Genomic DNA, 16,465 nt, shown 5'->3' with positions numbered 1-16,465 from the left:
TTTGAGTAGGAAGAAATCTCTGCAGTGATTTAGACAAGTACATTTTTATTTGGAAAAACTGAGTTAGAAATGTCCCCTTGAGCTATTTTCCACCCCTAAAAAGATACTGTCAAGCTATCCTATATAAATTACAACTTCATTGGCTACATATTTTCTTTCAGATATGATAAAATAATATTATAATGAAAAACTTATCTAAGAAGGTTTAAAGGAAAACCCTCTAAGTCATTAAAATGTAAACCAGTACAAAAACTTCACTACTTTAGAATAAAATTTAATATGGGGCACCAAGGTGGCTCAGTCGGTTGAGCATCCGACTTCAGCTCAGGTCATGATCTTGTGGTTCATGAGTTTAAGCCCCACATTGGGCTCTCTGCTGTCAGCCCAGAGCCTGCTTCATATCCTCTGTCTCCCTCTCTCTCTGCCCCTCCTGCACTCTTTCTCTCTCTTTCTCAAAAATAAAAACATTTAGAATAAAATTTGATATAGGAAAAGCTTGATAGTGAACTGTATAGGATTAATCACATTCCTTAACATTTGCTGAGTGTTACTTGAAGCCATTATAAATGCAAAAATAAAAACATTATAATTGTATTGCTGCTGAGATTAACACTTTCAGATATTTTAAACATTACAACAAAGACACACATGAGGGCGCTCTAATCAGTCGGAAACTGGAAGTGCATAAGTATTTCTTGCTAGGACTTGAATATTTAGTAAGTCAAAACCAATATGATACTTTATAGATATACAGATGGAAGAAATGAGGCCCAAGGATATTGTGACTTTATATGCCCTATTCTTTAGAATAAATAGAGTATTAATATTTTTTAAAATATTGTACATTTCCTTGTCAGTGAATTTATGCTGGAGACTTTGACACTCATCCTGGCAACTCTATTTAAAATCTTTACCCAGGGGGGTGCCTGGGTGGCTCAGTCAGTTGAGCATTCGACTTCAGCTCAGGTCATGATCTCGCGGTTAGTGAGTTCGAGCCCCGCGTCGGGCTCTGTGCTGAAAGCTCAGAGCCTAGAGCCTGCTTCAGATTCTGTATCTTCCTCTCTCTCCGCCCCACCCCTGCTTGTGCTCTGTCTCTGTCTTTCAAAAATGAATAAACATAAAAAAAAAAAGAAATTTAAAATCTTCACCCAGGCCGTGGTTTAACTAACTTATTTATGAGATATGTAGAACCAATTGTTTAAAATACTTTTTATGAATTTTTGCTCCACAAAGTGTTAGTTTTTTTTATTTTTTAATTTTAGAGAGAGAGCATGCAAATGAGGGAGAGGGAGAGAGAGTGAAAGAGAGAGAGAGAGAGAGAGAGAGAGAGAGAGAGAGAATCTCAAGCAGGTTCACCCTCAGCTCAGAGCCTGATCCCATGACCCTGAGATCATGACTCGGGCTGAAATTAAGAGTCAGACCCTCAAGTGACTTAGTCACCCAGGCACCCCTGTTTTGTTTTGTTTTGTTTTCAATAAAACACCACGTGTTTTATTGTTTAGAATAAAGAGGAACTCTATATTTTGCTATTTGCAAAGATTAATTTTGTTGATTCAATTTATCTTCTCTCTCCACTGTTGTTTCTTTTTTTTTTTTTTTTTGAAGTCCACCCATGTAAGTAATCTCTCCACCCATTGTGAGGCTCGAACCCCAACCCCAAGATCAAGAGTCATATGCTTCTTTGACTGAGTCAGCCAGGCACCCCCACAAAGTGTATTGTACTTTAAAAAAAATGTTTATTATTTATTTTGAGAGTGAGAGAGACAGCACAAACAGGGGAGGGGCAGATAGAGAGGGAGACACAGAATCTGAAGCAGGCTTCAGGCTCTGAGCTGTCAACACAGAGCCTGACACGGGGCTCGAACCAACACACTGTGAGATCATGACCTGAGCTGAAGTCAGACTCTTAACCAACTGAGCCACCCAGGCACCCCTTAACTGTACTTTATTTATACTTAAAGCTGATTCTCAACTGATTTCTGTGGTTATAATTCTTAATCTTTTCACCATCTCTGATATATTCTTAGTTTGTTCTTTGGCTTTCATATAAAGTTACCAGGCTGCCTGTAGAATTTTCAGAGAGAAGACTTATAAACATCCACAAAGAGTTTATTAGAAACTATAATGAGAATATAGAATGTGGATATCCCCCCCAAATCAGTCTATATATGACAATATTTTTCATAGATAATTTATTTCAACTTAAGTACTACCATTGTCACAGGAATATTTGCTTCATTAGGCACCCATATAAGTTGGCTAGTTCCACATTTCTACTTTGCAAAGGAGTTTCTTTTCCCTAAGTATTTATTAAACTCATTTTTTTTCAAAAATAAAACAAAGTAAAAAATCAAACAAACAAACAAAAAACCTAGGGCTCTCCTTTAAGGATGAGATGGTAAGAGAGAAAGTATATCATGAATCTTATTTTCTGAATTTTTCATTATGAATGAATGCACACACACACACACACACATGGCATGTCCATACATTTGATCACCTGATTTATTTGTATTTTGTGAATCAGAAATTAAGCCTTTTCCTATTCTTGAAAGTACTTGACACTGCTATAATACAAAGCATGGGATTTTTATTTATTTATTTATTTTTATTTTTTTAATTTAAGTAACCTCTAGGCCCAACCTGGGGCTTGAAATTATGACCCTGAGATCAAGAGTGGCATGCTTTACTGACTGAACCAGCCAGGCACCCAGAAAGCATGAGATTTTTTAATTTTATTTTACTTTATTTAAAATTTTTTTTAAGTTCATTTATTTTTGAGAGAGAGAGAGAGAGAGAGAGAGAGAGAGAGAGACAGCATGTGCTGGGGAGGAGCAGAGAGATAGAGAGAAAGAATCCCAAGCAGACTCTGTGCTGTCAGCACACAGCCTGATTTGGGGCTTGATCCCAGGAACCATGAGATCATGACCTGAGCCAAAATCAAGAGTTGGATGCTTCACTGACTGAGCCATCCAGGTGCTCCAAAAGCATGGGGTTTTTAAATCAGGGATGCAAATATTGGATTACACTACAAATACTAAAAGTTGTGTTTCTATTTAGGTTTTGTCTGTATTTAATTAAATATATCAGACAGTAAACATTTAATAGCATGCATATGACACTGTATAATTTGGCCCTGACCACCACCGTGTTTCATTTCTTATTACTTCCCATTAAGTCATTCCATGTTGGTCACACTGGTTTTTCTGTATAGCAAACATGCCAAATGTCTGCTTGGAACAGCACCATTGCACTTTCTGTTCTCTCTACTTGGAATATTTTTATGTTATTTCTTTCCAATTTGATCATTGGAATGAAAGTCCTGAGATAGCAGGGGCCTTCTTTGGACCCTCTGTCTCCCTCTCTCTCTGCCTCTCCCCCACTTGCACATGCACGCTCTCTCTCTCAAAAATACATAAACATTTTTAAAAAGTCTATTTTGTCCAATATAATATTGCTGTCCCAGTTTTCTTTTCACATCCATTTGCGTGATAAATGCTTGTCCATCCCTTCACTTTCAATCTGCATGTATCTGTAGGTCTGAATTGAGTCTCTTGTAGGCAGCATGTAGATGGGTCTTGTTTTTTTATCCATTCCATCACCTTATGTTTTTTTGATTGGAGCATTTAGTCCATTTAAAAAATAATTATTGATAAGTATGACTTTTTAGTCATTTTGTTCCTTATTTTATGGTTGTTTTTCTAGTTTTCCTCCATTCTTTTCTTTCTCTCTTCTGTCACGATTAGTTGGCTTTCTTTAATAATATATTTGGATTCTTTCTCTTTATTTTTTGCATATTATTACTGTTTTTTGATTTGTATACCATTTGGTTTGTATATAACATCTTTTTTTAATTTTTTTTAACACTTATTTATTATTGAGAGACAGAGAGAGATAGAGCACAAGCAGGAGAGGGACAGAGAGAGAGGGAGGCACAGAATCTGGAGCAGGCTCCAGGCTCTGAGCTGTCAGCACAGAGCCCAACATGGGGCTCGAACTCACAAACTGCGAGATCATGACCTGAGCCCAAGTTGGATGCTTAACCAACGGAGCTACCCAGGCACCCCTATAACATCTTCTGTATATAGCAATCTGTATTAAGTTGATGGTCGCTTAAGTTTGAATCCATTCTTTACTCCTCACTACCCCACGTTTTAGGTATATGTTGTCATACTTTACTTTCTTTTATTTTATGAATTCCTTGACTGATTTTTACAGATATACTTATTTTTACTGCTTTTGTGCTTCCTCCTTTCCTTACTCTTGCTTATGGGCTTTCCTTTCCACTCAGAGTCCCTTTGACATTTTGTGTAGAGCTGGTTTGGTGGTCATGAATTCCTCTAACTTTTGTTTGCCTGGGAAACTCTTTATCTCTCCTTCTATTCTGAATGATAGCCTTGCTAGATATAGTATTCTTGGCTGAAGATTTTTTCCATGAAGCACTTTGAATATATCGTGCCACTTCCTTCTGGCCTGCAAAGTATCTGCTGAAAAATCACCTGATAGCTTTATAGGGTTTTGCTTTTATGTAACTGCTTTCTTTTCTCGTGCTGCTTTAAAAATTCTCTCTGTATCACTACTTTTTGCCATCTTAGTTATTATGTGTCTTTTTGTGGGCCTCCTTGGGTTGATTTTGTAGGGGGTTCTCTGTGCCTCCTGGATCTGGATTTCTGTTTTCTCCCCCAAATCTGGGAAGTTTTCAGCTATTATTTCTTCAAATAAATTTTCTGCCCCCTTTTCTTTCTCCTCTCCTTCTGGAATCTCTATAATGCAAATGTTATTACACTTGATGGTGTCACTGATTTCCCTAAATCTATTCTCATTTTGCATAATTTTTTTTTCCTTCTTACTTGCTCAGCTTGGTTACTTTCCGTTACTCTGTCCTCTCAGTGGCTGATTCATTCTTCTACCTCATCTAGTCTACTATTTATTCCATCTAGTGTATTTTCAATTTCATTTATTCTGTTCTTCATTTCTGATTGTTTTTTTTTTATCTCATTGTTAAGGATTTCACTGATGTCCTCCACTCTTTTTTCAAATCCAATGAGTATCTTTATGATTATTATTTTAAATTCTTTATCAGGCATGTTACTTACCCCTATTTCAGTTAGGTCTCTTGCTGTGATTTTGTTCTATTCTTTCATTTGGACATATTTCTCTTTCTCCTCATTTTGTCTAACTCTCTGTGTCTCTTTCTGTGTGTTAGGAGACAGCTGCATCTCCTGCACTTGAAAATAATGGCCTTATAATGAAGAAGTCCTGTAGTGTGCTGCTGTGCTGTGTTCCCTGTTCACCAGAACCTGGAGCTTCAGGGGTATCTCCTATGTATGATGCGTGTGCCTTGGTTTTGTGGCTGAGCTGCTTTTTCCTTTAGTCCAATTGTCTGCAGTGGATCTCTCTGCATGTTGTGGGCAGTGTTTTGCCCTGTGTTGTTAGTGGGCCAGTCTGGGTATGCCTTGGGCTTGAGTTGTGTCAGACTAGGCATTTGCCAGAGATGTAGTAGTGCCAAACTGCAAGGCACTTTCCCTGTGTTGCCCTTGAGAAGCTTACATCTGTGAGTGGGTCCAGCAGTCAGACCAGTTTTTTGCCTCTAGCCTATTAATGGGACCTCCATCTGATGGGTATAGATGGTTATCTTACCCCTTCTCTGGGGCAGGAATCACTTTGGAGTGTTGCTGGCCACTGTAGAGGCTGCTTGTACACTGCCAGGCCTGTGGCACCACGCTTTATTGGTTCTGGCCAAGAGTATATTGGAGAGAGCAGTTCTGCTGAAACACAGCACTGGGGGAAGGGGGGAGTTGATGGCAGTACCCCAATATAGTTTTTACTCTTACATTTAGGTATATGATCTATTTTAAATTTTACACATAGAAATTTTAATTAATATTGTTGAATAAATGAACAAATAGCATTGTTAGATTTAAACTATTCATATTATCCACTATTGATGGGGAGTCTGGTAAATAAAAGCTCTCACACAATATTTTTGGGAGTATAAATTGGTACGTCCTTTTTGGAGAACTATTTGACAACAGCTGTATAACTTTAAAAAGTTTATACCCTTCAATACAGTAATTGTATTTTTAATAATTTATCTAGTATATGGTAGTTCTCTTAATCAGTCTTCAATTAAACAGCTCACCAGCATAACCAAAAATAACTACAATTCTGTCTCTAAAGTATACTGACAGATGCCCACAACCCAGTGAACATTACACTAAAAAAACTAAAATGAGAAATTGTAACCCATGTGTTTTGGCTATGGTTTATGCAAGAAATATGATGTAAAACTATAATCAGTGACTCATTCTGAAAGACCTTGACTCTTTGTCAAAAAATTGGAGAAGAAAAATACATTTGTGTGTGTGTGTGTTTAAAAATTTTTTTTAATGTTTATTTATTTTTGAGAGAGATAGAGACAGAGTGAAAGCAGGGGAAGGGCAGAGAAAGAGGAAGACACAGAATCTGAAGCAGGCTCTAGACTCTGAGCTGTCAGCACAGAGCCCGACGTGGGGCTCGAACTCATGGACCACGAAATCATGACCTGAGCCGAAGTCGGCCGCTTAACCCACTGAGCCACCCAGGAGCCCCCACATCAGTGTGTTTTAAGTTAATATAAAACATATAAAATATGTTATATCAATTTTTATGATGTCTTGCTTGAATTGATTAACCAGTCAACTATTGGTCCCAATAGGGTTGGATTGGATGGCTTCTACTCTACTCGTTCAAGAATAGGAATTGCAGCATAACATAAAATAGCAAAAATTTGGAAATGGTGGGTTTAAATTATAAAACATTTATATAATGAAATGCTATGTGACTATAAAAAAAATTATGTGGATCTCAATTTAAAAATGGGCAGAACAACAACAAAAAAGGGCAGAAGACATGAACAGGCATTTCTCCAAAAAGACATACAGATGACCAACAGACACATGAAAAGATGGTCATCATCACTTATCATCAGGGAAATGCAAATCAAAACCACAATGCGATATCACCTCATACCTGTCAGGGTGACTAAAATAAAAAAACACAAGAACAACAGGTGTTGGTGAGGATGTGGAAGAAGGAGAACCCTCTTGCACCATTGGTAGGAATGCAAACTGGTACAGCCACTGTGTAAAACAATATAGAGTTTCCTCAAAAAGTTGAAAATATGATGCAGCAATTGAGCTAATGAATATTTACCAAACCAAACCAAACAAAACAAAAAAACAAAACAAACAAAAAAACACTAACTCATAAGGATACACATACCCCTGCATTTATAGGAGCATTAATTATAATAGCCAAACTATGGCAGGAGTCCAAGTGTCCATCAATTAATGAATGGATAAATATGTGTTATACACACACACACATACACACACACAGACAATGGAATATTATTCAGCCATAAAAAAGAATAAAATTCCTATTTACAATGACATGGATGGAACTAGAGAGTATAATGCTAAGCAAAATAAGTCAGTCAGAAAAAGACAACTACTATATGCTCTCATTCATATGTGGAATTTAAGAAGTAAAACAAATGAGCAATGGGGAAAAAAGGAGAGAGAGAGAGACAAACCAAGAAACAGACCCTTAACTATAGAGAACAAAGTGATGATTACTAGAGGGGAGGTGAGTGGGGGGATGGGTGAAATAGGTGATAGAGATTAAAGAGTGCAATTGTCGAGGCACCTGGGTGGCTGAGGTGGTTAAGTTTCTGATTCTTTATTTCGGCTCAGGTCATGATCTCACATTTTGTGAGTTTGAGGCTGGCATTGGGCTCTGCACCGACAGCTTGGAGCGTGCTTCAGATCCTCTGTCTACCTCTTTCTCTGCCCCTCCCCTGCTTGTGCTCTCTTTTTCTAAAATAACATAAATACTAAAAATAAAGTGCAATTGTCATGATGAATACTGGGTGATGTATGTAATTGTTAAGTCACTATATTGTACACCTGAAACTAATGTAACACTGTATGTTAACTGACTGGAATTAAAAAACAAAACTTTACAAAAATGATGTAGATCTATTTATACTGACATCAACATATATCTAACATATTTAAATGAAAAAAATCAAATTACAAAGCAGAATGTATAGTATAATATCATTTCCATTTTTTATCAACAAATTCCAAAAAAACTCTTCATATAAGAGATATAGCTGTATATGTGTGGAAAGAAAAGAATGTTAAATTATGAGTGTTTTCCATTGCTGCTCCTGGTCTCCCAAACTTTCAAGGAAGGAAGAGTCCTTTATTTACCTGACTAATGAGCCAACTATGGGATTACTTTCTCTGAAAAATGAAAAAGCCTACAGACTGCTTTACTTGAGAAAAGAATAGAGAAACATAAAGGAAAAGAAAGGGAAGAGGAAGGAAGTTTGAGAAAAGGTGCCTATGAGTATGGAGGGAGAGAGAGAGAACATGAGGATGTGAGCAGTTTTGAGAGATGAAGAAAAAATGGCTAAGGTAGACATTTTGGAAGTTTTATGGTGACATGCAATATCATTTTTCATGTTATTCATTTTCTCAAGTGAAAAATGTAAAACTGACATTTGTTCCCTTATTACAGGGCAAAAGATTAAAGAAGTGAAATAAAAATGAATTTTATTTTATTTATTTAAACAATTTTTTTAATGTTTGTTTTTGAGAGAGAGAGAGAGAGAGAGAGACAGAGTGCAAGGGGAGAGGGGCAGAGAGAGATATAGACACAGAATCCAAAGCAGGCTCCAGGCTCTGAGCTCTCAGCACAGAGCCCAATGTGGGGCTCAAACTCAACAAACTGTGAGATTATGATCTGAGCCAAAGTCGGATGCTTAACCGACTGAGCCACCCAGGCACCCCTAAAAATGAATTTTAATTCTACCCAATGCTTTTAGATCAAAGCTCTCTCATTGATAATGCTAAAACAACCAGCAGCCTTTATTTTTGAAGGCATTGACTAAACATAATTTTCACTACAGATATTTGCTCAAGTGCTGTAGCAATTGGGATTGTCAGCTATATAAGATGTGTATATGTGTGTATAATCACATATTGTTTAAAACTTTTTATCAGATCATAAGCCTTCTGCAGTTTCAATGACTGCTTGCTTGTATATAATTTTTTCTTCTTTTTAAAGTAGACTATTAAAAAAATAAAATAGACTTTTTCAGAACAGTTTTAGGTTCACAGCAAAATTGAGAGGAAGGTACAGAGAATTCCCATGTATCCCCTGTCCCCACATATGCATAGCCTTCCTCATTATCAATATCCCTGTATAGAGGGTGCATTTATTACAATTGATAAATGTACATTGATACATCATTATCATCCGGAGTCCATAGTTTATATTAGGGTTCACTCTTATTGTTGCATATTCTATGGGTATGGACAAATGTGTAATGACATGTATCCATCATTATAGTATCATATAAAGTAGTTTCACTGTCCTAAAAATTCTCTGTTTCACCCATTCAACCCTCCCTCCCTCCTAAACCCTGGCAAATACTGATCCTTTTACTACCTCACTAGTTTTCCTTTCCCAGAATGTCAAATGGTTGGAATTGTACGGTATGTAGTCTGAAGATTGGCTTTTTTCACTTAGTAATATTCATTTAAGTTTCCTCCATGTCTTTTCATGGCTTGATAGCTTATTTCTTTTTAGTGCTGAATACTATTCCATTGTCTGAATGTTCCACAGTTTATTTATTCATCCACTTACTGAAGGACATCTTGATTCCTTCCAAGTTTTGGCAGTTTTGCTATAAACATCCCTGTGCAGGTTTTTGTGTGCACTTAATACACAAAACTCCTTTGGGTATATACCAAGGAGCTCAATTGCTGGATTGTTTGGTATGGGTATGTTTAGTTTTATTAGAAACTGCCAAAGTATCTTCCAAAGTGGTTATATCATTTTTAGTCCCAATAACAATGAATGAGAGTTCCTGTTGCTCCACATCCTTGCCAGCACTTGGTGTCAGTGTTGTGGATTTTGCCATTCTAATAGTTGTGTAGTGGTGTCTTATTTTAATTTGCATTCTCTGATGACCTGTAATGCAAAGCATCTTTTCATATGCTTATTTGAATGTGTATATCTTTTTTGGTGAGGTGTCTAATAATGTCTTTGGTCCATTTTTAAATCGGGTTGTTTGTTTTCCTATTGTTGAGTTTTAGGAGTTCTTTATGTATTTTGGGTAACAGTTCTTTATCTGATGTATCTTTTGCAAATATTTTCTCTCAGTGTATGGCTTATCTTTTTATCCTCTTGACAGTGTCTTTTGCAGAGCAGAAATTTATAATTTTAATGAAGTCCATCTTTATCAATTTTTTCTTTCTTGGATCATCCCTTTGATCTTGAGACTAAAAAGTCACCACCAAACCCAAGGTCATCTAAGCTTTCTCCTATGTTATTTTTTAAGGAGCTTTATAGTTTTGTGTTTTACTTTGAGGCCTGTGATCCATTTTTAGTTAGTTTTGGGGAAGGATGTAAGGTCAGTGTCTAGATTCATTTTTTTGGATGTGGATGTCCAGTTGTTCTAGCACCATTTACTGAAAAGGCTGTCTTTTCTCCATTGTACTGCTTTTGTTCCTTTGTCAAAAATCCATTGACTGTATTTATGTGGGTCTATTTCTGGGCTCTGTATTCTGTGTGATTGACCAATTTGTCTATTCTTTTGCAAATAACACATTGTCTTGATTACTGTAGCTTTATAGTAAGTCTTGAAGTCAAGTAGTGTCAGTCCTCTGTGTCCTTCTCTTTTATTATTGAGTTGGCTATTCTAGGTCTTTTGCCTGTCCAAAGCTTCAGAATTAGTTTGTCAATATCCACAAAATAATTTTCTAGGGTTTGATTGGGATTGATTGATCTATAGATCAGGTTAGGAAGAACTGACATGACAACATGTTGACATGTTGACCTTAGAAATTGTGACAAGTAGTTCAACCAATTTATTCTATTTACTCAGCAGGTTCTGGTTCATATAAGCTGTGGGAACCAGGATCCAGACAATACTAAGGAGTTCTTGATTTTCTGTTTGAAAGAGCACTTCGACTTCCTGGACTTTCGTGTTTTAATGGAGAAAGTAATAACACACTTGCCAGATTCTATCCTTGCTCTGTGATAGTATTACATGGTTCTGTGTGTGACCTTGAGCAAGCTTGTTCACCTCTTTGTGCCTCAGTTTCCTCACATATAAAATTAGGGAATAATACCTTCCTTTATAAGGTTGCCATAAAAATTAAATAAGGAAATACATGTAAGTGTTTTTAGCATAACACCTGGCGTATGCTATGTATTCAGTAAATGGTAGATAGTAGTAGTTTGCTATTATGGAATTTTCTTTCTCCAGAATTTTAAACTATTTCAGAAACATATGTCAGAAACAGCTATGAATTTTACCAAATTTCACACTTAATTCAATCTGATACAAATCTAGCTGTATTCATGGTAAACTTGAAGTAGTAATAGAAAAGAATTTTGTTTGTTTGGTTTTTGTTTATTATTTTTAATTTAATTTAATTTAGTTTAATTTAATTTTTTAAGTTTATTTATTTTGAGAGAGAGTGCACTGGGAGCATGCATGTGCACCTGAGGGGGGAGGGGCAGAGAGAGAGGGAGAAAGGGAGAGAGAGAATCCCAAGTAGGTTTTGCGCTGTCAGCACAGAGCCAGACATGGGGCTCAAACTCACAAACTGTGAGATCATGACCTGAGCCGAAATCAAGAATTGGACATTTAACCAACTAAGCCATCCCAGTTTTTGTTGTGTAACTTAAGTTATAAAAGGAGTTTAAAGGAGCAATAGAATGAAACATACTTTTTGTTGTTATTGTTAATTCAAGTTAGTTAACATACAGTGTAGTCTTGGCTTCAGGAATAGAACCCAGTGATTCATCTCCTACATATGACACACACTACTCATCCCAAAAAGGGTCCTCCTTAATGGCCATCACCCATTTAACCTATACCCCCACTCACCTCCCCTCCAGCAATCCTCAGTTTGTTCTCTGTATTTAATTATTAATTAATTATTAATTATTTGTAAATGTTTATTTATTTTTGAAAGAGAGAGAGGGAGACAGAGTGTGAGGGGGGGAGGGGCAGAGAGAGAGGGAGACACAGAATCTGAAGCAGGCTCCAGGCTCTGAGCTGTCAGCATAGAGCTTGACGTGGGGCTTGAACTCACAAACCATGAGGTCATGACCTGAGCCAAAGTCGGACGCTTAAATGACTGAGCCACCCAAGCACCCCTGTTCTCTGTATTTAAGAGTCTTATGATTTGCCTCCCTCTCTGTTTTTATTTTTTTCCCTTCCCCTATGTTTGTTGTGTTTCTCAAATTCCACATATGAGTGAAATCATATATCTGTCTTTCTCTGACTGATTTCTTTCACTTAGCATAATAAACTCGAGTTCCATCCACGTTGTTGCAAATGGCAAGATTTCATTCTTTTTCATTGCTGAGTAGTATTCTATTGTGTGTGCGGCGTGCGTGCGTGCATGCATGTGTGCGCGTGCGTGCATGTGTGCATGTGTGTGTGTGTGTGTGTGTGTGTGTGTATACCACATCTTCTTTATCCATTCTTGGGCAGTAATTGGGTGTTTGGGCTCTTTCCATAATTTGGCTATTGATAGCACTGCTATAAACATTGGGATGCATGTGCCCCTTTGAATCAGCATTTTTGTATCTGTTGGATAAATTCCCAGTAGTGCAATTGCTGGATTGTAGGTTAGTAAGTGGTGAAACAATATTCTCTTCCACCTAGTTCCCCACTCCTCTGCAATCATCAGCATAAATTCCTTTGAGCAAAGGATGATACAGGTGAAAAGTTACAAGACCTTGTAACCCTTTTGAGTTATAAGACCCTGAACTTTTGAGTTTCAAGAACCCAAGGGCCTAAAAGATTCAAGGTATGGAGTTCATGCCATCAACAGTGGATTTGGAAGAATAGATGAAGAGTGAGGCTGTTGACTCCACTCAGGACTAATAGAATGTTTTGGGGCCCAATAGGATGTGGGCACAAAGAACAAGTGTTCATGAGAATATACATGGAATGTGTAGGCCATAGGCCTCAGAGAGAGCCCACCTTATTGAAGGGGTCAGCAGACCCAAAGAGGCCCTACTGCCAGGACCAGGTAGGCATCCCAATACCTAGCAGGGCTTAGGTAGGAATGAACACATGGCAGTTTGAATAGATGCCAACCAGAGACCTAACATTATGTCCACCTCTGGAACTTAGGTGCAGCCCAGGAAAAGGCAGGAGGGGGACATTCTACATTCACTGAGATTAAGTTTCTGCCATTGGGTGAAATGGAGGCTCAAAATAGGAATTAAATCTAGTGATATAAAAATAAAGTTAATTTTTTTTAACTTCATGTAAGACTGATTTTAATTTAATTTCAGCACTTTCCTAGAAGGGACTGTCCCAGATCTGTAACTGTTCAATGTTGTATTTACTTCACAGTGTACCAAGCACCAAAAATAAAGTTAATTTTTTACACTCCTGAGTTAAGATCTTAAATCTATTAAGATCTAAATATGTTCTCAATGTCTTACTATAATGTTTTGAAATGTAATATCCTTCTTGTATCTGAAAAACTGTAGGCTGCCTTCCAAAGATCATGCCTAGAAAAAAGATGTCATTGTCCTTTGAGGCTAATTACACACTACACAGAGGTAAATGCTTTAACCACACCTGGGTAGATTTAAAATATATACTTTAATTGTCTCTCTCTGTCCGAAAAATAAATAAAAAACGTTGAAAAAAAATTTAAAAAAAAAAAAAAAAAAAAAGGGGCGCCTGGGTGGCGCAGTCGGTTAAGCGTCCGACTTCAGCCAGGTCACGATCTCGCGGTCTGTGAGTTCGAGCCCCGCGTCAGGCTCTGGGCTGATGGCTCGGAGCCTGGAGCCTGTTTCCGATTCTGTGTCTCCCTCTCTCTCTGCCCCTCCCCCGTTCATGCTCTGTCTCTCTCTGTCCGAAAAATAAATAAAAAACGTTGAAAAAAAAAATTAAAAAAAAAAAATATATACTTTATTTGGAAGGGCTGCTAAATTTGTAAGAAAACTACATTTTAGCATACCCATTAGTTAAATGTATAGATGCTAAGTTGTGTAGACTTGCTTTAGGAAGATGGGCTCTCTCAAACACCACCATCTTAGATAATTCAGCATTCAATGCAACAGCAAAAACATAACACGTTAAATCTGGCTGGATGTAGATAGAGACTGACATGTTAGATTTAGTACAACTGTAGAATTAATACTCAAAACCCCCATGCTGCACAGTTTTCCCATATGCTACATAAAAATGCTATATAGTTTCTCACTCACAAGCTGCTCTACTAGGGTGCTAGCTGATTTTATGCCTTCAACTTGCTTAATGTTTTCATTTATATACAATAGAGTTTTACACCACATCAGTCAAACAACCTATTGCAAAATAATTTATGGTAAAATCATAATAAATTTGTACAAAGTATTGATTTAGCATTAATTTTCAAACTGTGAAAGTCAACGAATTATAAATCTGTAAATAAGCCAGTGAAGCAAAAGACATAAATGACAAAAAAATTAGTCATTGTGTTGTATATTTGCTTTTTAGATAGCTACACAGAGAAAATATATGGGAGAAGACTTCATAAAATTTAAAATTAGTAACATAAAAATAACATAATACACAAAGAAGTAGACTATCTCAACAAAATTGTGAAGAAAATCACCCAAGAATCTGGTTCATAATGTTGACATACTGGCATCACTGTTCAGTTGAATGATACCCTGCAAAGGAAAGCAACTTCACACTCTTATTCTTCCAAAAAAATTTGGAAATAGATTGATAACACAATCTATTTAATTCTCAGAATATCATGTTTCTATTTGTGTGCGTATGTTTGAATATCTTTACTATTTAAAAGACCACATTGAAGACATTATCTTGGCAATGCAATAGTCCAAACCCCAGTAGATGTGTGAATCTCCTCTACTACATGCTTTATAATAGACAATCACCCAGCCTAGGTTTGATCACCTGCAGGGATGGGAACTCACTATCTTTGATACATAATGGTCTATTTGTTTTAGCTTTGTCTGGTTACTTAGAGTTTATGGCAATGCCAGTTCAGTCTCCATATTGGTCAGAGAAAACCTTTTTTCTAAGACCATATTTACCAGATCCTTTGCAACCCAATCTCAGTGGTATCAAATGGGCACAATAGAGATAAGATAAGAGTCATTATGTAAATGAAGATACCATTATCATTGTTTGGAAAAAAAGTTAAGCCCTTCATTTTGGCACATTTTATTGAAAATTGGTATCTTCATTAGGTGCTATTAGTTTAGTGAAAAAAAGTCAAGGTTTTCATTTGGAAAATTATGTCATGAGAATGTACATTCCTGTCAAGGGTCCTGAGATCCACTGTGATTGGACTAGTTTAGGTTTAGTTCATGTGCCCACCATTGGCCAGGGGAATGGGATGCATTAAGCCTGGTTATGTGCTTTATCTCTAGGCCCAGGAGTAGTATCTAATTAGGTCACATTGAATGTGACAGTGAGCAGTGAATCACAAAGGAAAATAAGGGCTGTGATCAGGTCTACTTTGAATATTGTGCAGGGCTGTGCACTGCACAACTCCCAAGGGTCCACGATTCACACAGTCCACAATGTGATTGGCACCCTCTTGGAGTTTTTCAGTATATAACCTATGCAGCTATATGCTATAATACTAAGCTGTGACTTGTAAAAGAAATAATAAATGCTGGAGAGGCAAATTACAAATGTCCTCCATACTGATTAACTACTTTTGCTTATCTATCTGTTCCCCAAAAGCTTAAGAGGATACTTGTGATCTTCATTTTCAATCGTTTCTCTGGTCTATTTATGTATATTGTCTCTAAACCCGTAGTTTCTATTCTTTTCTTCCTGCTACAATCTGCACAAAGAATGACTTTCAAGGGTACCTGAGTAGCCCAGTTGTTTGGGCATTTGACTTCAGCTCAGGTATGATCTTGTAGTTCGTGAGTTCCAGCCCCACATTGTGCTCGCTGCTGTCAGCACAGAGCCTGCTTCAGATCCTCTGTCCCTCTCTCTCTATCCCTCCCTCTCTTGCACTCTCTCAACAATAAATAAACATTAAAAAAAAAGAATAACTTTCATACAAATTTACACCTAGGTTATGTACAATCCTGAAGTGTGTTCTCGAACTCTACTCTTTTGTCACTCATTCAAGAAAGTACATCTGTGGTCTACTGAGCACCACAGGAAAAGAGAGCCATGAGCCTCTGGGGAGTGCAGTGTTCATGAAATGAGTCCTGCTCTTCCCCACAGCAATCAAGTAGAGAATGTCTTATAAACTGTGTTTTTAGAGAGGTACTGCAAGCAGGGGTTACTGGCATTTTAGTATCACAGATGTCCACACATCTGTTTAGGTGACACCCCTGACCTATCACCTGTGCCTGTCTGAGCAGAGGAAGAGTAACTATGAGAGAAATGAAG

The sequence above is a fragment of the Panthera tigris genome, chromosome E1 (assembly GCF_018350195.1).
Source record: "Panthera tigris isolate Pti1 chromosome E1, P.tigris_Pti1_mat1.1, whole genome shotgun sequence".
NCBI classification, from domain to species: Eukaryota; Metazoa; Chordata; class Mammalia; order Carnivora; family Felidae; genus Panthera; species Panthera tigris.
The sequence above is the reverse complement of the archived record's forward strand: the minus strand, read 5'-3'. Positions refer to the sequence as shown.